This window comes from Tupaia chinensis, unplaced genomic scaffold, assembly GCF_000334495.1.
Source record: "Tupaia chinensis unplaced genomic scaffold, TupChi_1.0 Scaffold142961_1, whole genome shotgun sequence".
NCBI lineage: Eukaryota > Metazoa > Chordata > Mammalia > Scandentia > Tupaiidae > Tupaia > Tupaia belangeri.
The window spans coordinates 1,790,352-1,797,209 of NW_006202806.1; the positions used below are offsets into that span (position 1 = coordinate 1,790,352).

Below are 6,858 nucleotides of genomic sequence, written 5' to 3' on the forward strand. Positions count from 1 at the left end.
GAGGCAAAGATTCAGGTGCATGTGTTTTTTTGAGGATGTGCTCTTGAGGAAAGACTTGTAAGAGGAAGTAAGAAAACAGGATAATGAAGAGGAAACATATCATTGAGGACGCAGGATCACCTAAAATCAGGGGTTAGCCAGATCTGCTGAATTATAGTGATGACGTAGGTTCTGAGACATAAATCATACTGGATTTTTCTGCATTCAGACAGGAGGCCAGCTTTGTGCATTCCTCTATCAGTTAATCATCAGCAGTTTAAAAAGAGAAGGAGTGGTGGAGAGGCAAAAACCTTTCAGATGAAAGGTGAGCTCCCACCAGCCTGGAGCACTTCTCTGGCAAAGGGTGCAATATAAGACATTAATTTGCACCCAGCACTCACAGCAGCTGAGGTTTACTAGTCTAGTAGAGTAGTTCTGGGTAAGGCCCCACATGACATCTATTACACTCTAAAATATGCCACTGGTACTGCACAAATTCATTTGTTTTTCAATTCAGATTTACTCTATCTAGGCATAGCTGTGACTATATGAGTCACATTTCCTGGATAAAATAAGAGAAAGATTAGTGGGCTTAACTATTAGTACATCCATCACTGTTATAGTTGGTCGTGGGGCCATAACTAATACATGCATTCTCTTTCCACCACTTATTCTAGATTTTCCTCACTCTCAACAGGAAATTCTGCTGGCTGAGGAGGCTTGCCTGATTTTGTGACTTAGACCCCTGGGAGGAAGAGGGGAGATTGAGTCACTCATTATTATGCCACACAGTCAGTACATGGCTGCTGTCCTTGTCTATCCGTTAAAATTGGGCATGGAAACACCAAGAGACCTTCAGTTGAGTCACTGTAGTACACAACTTAATATTCCCCACAAGCATTGTTTTAGAAACAATTATGTCTCCTGATTTCAGGGCAATTACCCTTGCCAGTATAGTGGCCACTTTGATGCCTGCTGGTCTTTTAGTGAAAAATTCAGAAGTGATCAAGCAAGAGTCATAGTTCAAAGTTCGATGAGACTCTTACTGTGTCTTCTGCTAGAAAGAAATGCTGGGAACCAAGACCTTCATACCAAGTATGGTTTTCCTTTTCTACATGCAGGGTCTAGGACATCACCACTATCTGAGAATTTATAGAGTATGTAAGTTCCAGACATAGCATACCACCTAACTTAATTGTGGATCAAGGAACCCATGGTATAGCAGATGAAGAACATTGGACATCCTATGACCATGAAATCCAGTCATCCTATTATGTACTTCACCAACCAGAAACCACTGCCATAACATAGTGTAATTATCAATTCAAGATGAATCTGTGGTCACAGGGGAAATGAAACCTAATATATTGGACTAATGCAATGATATGATGTCAGTATCATCTGAATCCCATCAGTCCATGTATTATTAGGGAAGTCCAATGAACTCAACTCCTGGGTCAAGACTGTTAATGTGTATTCATGCCACTCCCAATTGAATATGAACTCTTCCTAAACTACCCTTTAGACAGGGATGAAAAAGAATATTTTTTCCAGAGTGGGAACTCCAACATGTTACGGTCCATGCTAATTTTCTCTAGCAAAGATGCCATATTCTTCCCAATAACTGCAGGTGAGTTTCTCATTTATTTAAATTCATGATTATTCCAGTGTTGTAGGGGTTATGCTGATTAAATTATCTTCAAGCGTGCCGCTTTTTGCCATTTTCCTCAAGAAGAGGTACTATTTTTGATTGTTCATATTGGTTCATGAGGTTGCTTATATCATAGGTTCCTACTTGACCTTTCTCACTACAAAGGTTTTTATCTTACATATCGAAGAACAAATGAATGTTATCCCATCTGCCAAGTAAGTTTATTTCAGTTATATATTGTGAGACCAGGGAAATCACCAGCAAATGGTCCATGGACTATATTTATTGCTTAGTTCCATAGTGCCCCATGCTTAAAGGGCAATGGTAAGTTTTAAAATATTGGGGCTGGTAGGTATCATGGTGGTTAAGGGCAGTGGACTACCACATGGCTGACCGTTTAAGTCCTGGACCTAGACATTTGTTTTCTCACTTTCCCTCTCTCAATCTGTTTCTCTCTGGTCAAATTAAAATGGATGAATAAATTAATAAAGTTAAATAAAAAATTTCTTTAAAAAATTTGTCTGCATATTACTTGACTGTTCTCCCTTCAGAAGATACAAACTAATTTCCTTCCTTTGAAGGTGGACTGGACTTAATAAATTGCTTCTAACAAATATAATAGGGTGAAATGATGGTGAATGACTTCAGAAGTTGAATTACAAAAGATATTCCACTTCAACCTTGCACACTTGGACTACTCTTTCTGGGTAAAGCAAGTCAGTACATCATAAGGATAATCAAGCAGTTCTGGGATAGGTCCACCTGGGGAATATTTGAGGTCTCCCACCAACACCCAGCCCCAATGTGCTAGTAATGTGAGTTAGTCACTCTTACGGATAGCATGTTTTCTGTCCTCTCCCATGCCCACTTTTTATGTTGAAACCATAACCAACCAGTGGTATAGAATTTAGAGTTAAGGTCTTTGGGAATTAATTAAGTCATAGAAGTAAGGGTCTCATGATGTAATACCATATAATACCACTTATAACAAGAGGCACAAGATTGCTCGCTCTCGCTCTTTCTCTCTCTCTCTCTCTCTCTCTCTCTCTCTCTCTCTCTCTCTTATATGAAGACACAGAAAGAATGTAGCTGTCTACAAGTCTGGAAGAAGTCCTCACCAGATTCTGGATCTGACGGTGCTTTGATTTTGAGCTTGACAGTCTCTGGAATTGGAATAAATTAATGTTGACTGTTTAAGCCACCTAGTCTATGATATTTTGGTATAGCATCTCAAATGGGCGAAGATGTTCACCTTGGAAGTGTATCCTCCATTGCCTTGAAATGACTGCAACCCTAGCTAGCCTATTAACTTCAACCTCACAGGAATCTCCAAGTCAAACCACTCACCTAAGCTACTTCTGAATTCCTAACCTACAAAAACCATAAAGATACTAATTACTATTGTTGATTTAAGTCATTGAGTTTTGGGGTGATTTGGAAGATGGCAATAATTAATCAATTTTTAGGCTCACCTGGCACCCATGCTTATTCTATTAGGCCTTGACCTTGACATAAGAAACCTGGTGAGGCTGAGAATATAACCTTCTCTGAAACTATATGACCATTAGGATTAAGTACAGAGCCTGGTACTCTGTTATCTCTTGGAAGCAATAGATTAAGGTCTTCTTAAATACTGCCAAGGATATGCTCTTTCACATTTTGCTTTGAATTCATAATTAATCTCTCCAATATGGCTATTATCTATCTTTCAGGAATCATCGGTGCACAGCAGCAGCCACTCAATTCCATATTTGTGAATTTTTTTCTTCACACCTCTTAAGTGTCAGAGATATTTCAACTGCCAGAGTGTTCTTTTCTACAAATATTACATTTATGGTCGTCATTGGTAAAAATTTTAACAGTTGTACCACTCCAGCACATGTCAAGGGATAATCATACTCTATTTACTACCAAATTTTAGGTCATTTTGCTTGCTGGCTAGCGAGTAACATATCTTGCAAATACTTGCTTAGAGTTTACTCCTGAGAACCACATATGGTATGAGTTATCTTAGAAACAGTTCCTGAGAAACAGACTCTGACAAGGACAATTCTGGGCAGAAGAGTTATAAAAGCATGCTTTAGGCAGATACTTTTAGGAAGATGCTCCTGCAAGGAACTGGGGAAGGAAGTACTAGGTAGAGAGACAAAGTGACCCATATCATTGTGACTAAAGCCTTATTTGATCCTATAGGGAGACATGGAACCGGATGGCCCTTTAGCACTGTCATAAATTGGAGGGAGGCCAGGCCATTTTTATCATCACATTAACCAGTCATTAGCCAAGAGATATTTCCTGACAAGGAGTCTAATCTTGGACAAGACATTTCCCTGCAGCTGAGCATAATTTTCACTGAGTTACATAGCTATGTAAATTGGCAGCTGATATTCCTAGTAACTGGGTGCAGAATACCTTGACCCTAAGACCAAACCTGGATGAGGCCCCATAGTATTCTTTGCATATACCATTATTTATATAGCATATAATAGCAACAGAAAATAACAATAGTAATAAAAAGTATTATTATTATTATTGGTAACCATTTGTGAATAAATTGCAAATATCATGAATTTTCATTCCTAAAAAATTCTGTATGCATCTCCAAACATCTAGGATATTCTGTTATATAACTATATCATGATGATCAATGTCAGGAAATTTCAAGTTGATATATTGCCAAATGTTAGAATTCTACAGAATGTCCCAATAGTATGATTTATAGCAATTATTTAGCAATCTAGGATTGAATTCAGGATTGTTCATTGTATTCAAGATTATTCATTGTATTCCATTAGCATGCCTTTATAAATTTGTACTTGATAAATATCAGTTTCTCAACATTCCTGAAAAAAAGTGCCCCAATTGCCTGGATTTATTTATTATTTTTTTTGAGAGGTTTTTGCTATAGGGTGTATGCGCTCGCCAGAAAGACAGAGAGAGACACAGAGATAGAAAGCGAGAAATCACTCCCCAGGGGGAATGGCCACGCCGCAATCCCTTCTCCGTTCTCCTCTCAGGATCTTGGGCACGCATGCACACGCACCCAGCATGAGTTTAAGCCACCGGGTCCGGAAATCAAACCACGGTCGGCTACATGGGAGTCCAGCGACATAGCCATTACACTAACTGCTAGTCCCTGCCTGGATTGAGATACCGTTTCTCCTTACAACTTTGGTCATGGGATCTAGGAGTGAAAACATATTACATGATCAGGCATGAAAGTTCTGAATCTGAAGTCCAAGAAATTATTCAAGATTTGTACATATCCCCTGTACTACGTTAAAACTAATATAAGGACACACATATTTCACAATCATCGATGAAGGATTTAAGGCAAGATAATTGGGGTGTGTGTGTGTCTGTGTGTGTGTGTGTGTGTGTGTGTGTGTTTTGGTGTTCCCTATATATTGAGAGATTTTGTTATATGAACTACATTACTTGTCTCTCACTATTGAAAAACACTAGACTTATGGTCCAGTAGATGTCAACATAAATGCTAACTGCACACTATTATAGCTGTATAAAATCATTGAGGATTCAGAATAAATTTAGTGTGCAACTTGGGAATTGACTATTATAATATGTGCATTTGCAATTAGCAGAGAATGCTTATATGTCTGAGTAAGCTAAACTGAAAGAAGTTCTAGGAAGGTAATTTTCTTCTCAGAGGAATGTCTAAGCAATTTCCCAATTTATACTTTCCTGTTCTCTTATTTGTTTTTTTTTTCTTATTTGTTTTTAAACTTGACCAGCTTTATATTTTTTTTATAGTTAAGCACATCTGAATATTTTCATGACCCCAGAAAAGGGCTGCTGCATTTTCCCCTCTTAATATCTTTACTCTTTGAAAAGCTTCTGTGATACTGGACTCCTCACTAAACAACCACAAACCAACCTGAAGATGGAAATTTGGCCTTGTTTGGCACCAAGGAGGAGACTTTAATCTGGACATTTAAAATACAACAAAGTGTTCTTTTTATTTTTTTTCTTTTTCTAGACAGAATTTTGCTATAGTGTGCATGTGCTCACCAGAGAGAGATGTGAGAACTTGTGCCCCCCACCCAGGAGGAATGGTAACGTCACAATCCCTTCTCCTCCATTCTCCTCTTGGGATTTTGAGCACTTGAAGACACGTGTATGGTGTGAGTTTTAAGCCCGAGTCCAGGACTTGAACCGCAGTCGACTACGTGGGAGTCCGGTGACATAACCACTACGCCATCTGCTGGTTCTGAAAATGCATTATTTTACATATTATTTTGGATACCTAATCATTTATATTTAACAAAAAGGAGTGCTAAATTGTTCTTAAACCTTTAGTATTATTATTGCCAATATAAAGCTTGGGATGCTGACATTACTTTCGAATACTCCCATATGCATGTTGTTAAAGACATTTAAACAATTTCCCTTCCTCAGTATCTTCCAAATCTTTATCTCTTGATTTTCATCACTTCCTAAGCCTTATTTCTTTTTCTCCGGCCTCAGTATATTTTTGTTCGTTTGTCCCTTACAGCCCTAGCACTACTTACACATATTTTGTAATGGTTCCTTATCTCTCCCTGGACATAAAAATAAAATAAAATAAGACCATAGGAATAACTAGAAGCTTTACAACTCTACACCATCTTTTATCTTTTCTTTTTATTTAGCCTCCTCAGGGCTAGTAACTTAAGTAGTATTAAAACAAACACACAAAAAAAACCAAAAAAACCGCTTTTCAGCTAAATTATGAATCAGTTTGTGTCAAACTTATTTCAAGTCTGCCTTAAGAAAAGAGGACTCAGAGTGGACCATTTCAAAATTTTCCTTTTTGGGTAAGCATATTACAGAGAAAGATAATGGCTACAGCAACATTTTTCAGCCTGGCACTTGGACATCTTGGGCCATATTATTCTTTGTTACAAAAGGAGCATCTCTAGCTTCAACACACTGAGAAAACAGTAGGACACCCCAGTTGTGGCAACTAAAAGTATCTCCATGTTACGTCAAATTTCCCTTGGGGACAAAATTGCCCACCACTGAAATAATCTGACCACTGGATTAGGTACAAGAGCAATAAATATTTGGCCTATTTGGCCAATTGAGGCGGGGGGCGGTAATCTTTGGTCCTAAAGTTTTTTGGTTTTTTTTTTTTTTTTTGAGAGTTTTTTTCGCTATAGGGCGCATGCGCTCGCCAGACAGACAGAGAGAGACATAGAGACAGAAAGCGAGAAATCACCCCCCAGGGG

At 38.3% G+C, this 6,858-nt stretch overlaps 1 pseudogene; it reads left to right on the forward strand.

Moving 5' to 3' along the window:
• The first annotated feature begins 1,548 nt into the window (after positions 1 to 1,548).
• LOC102489337 (eukaryotic translation initiation factor 3 subunit F-like) overlaps positions 1,549 to 6,858 on the forward strand; it is a 34,595-nt pseudogene continuing 29,285 nt past the window's right edge.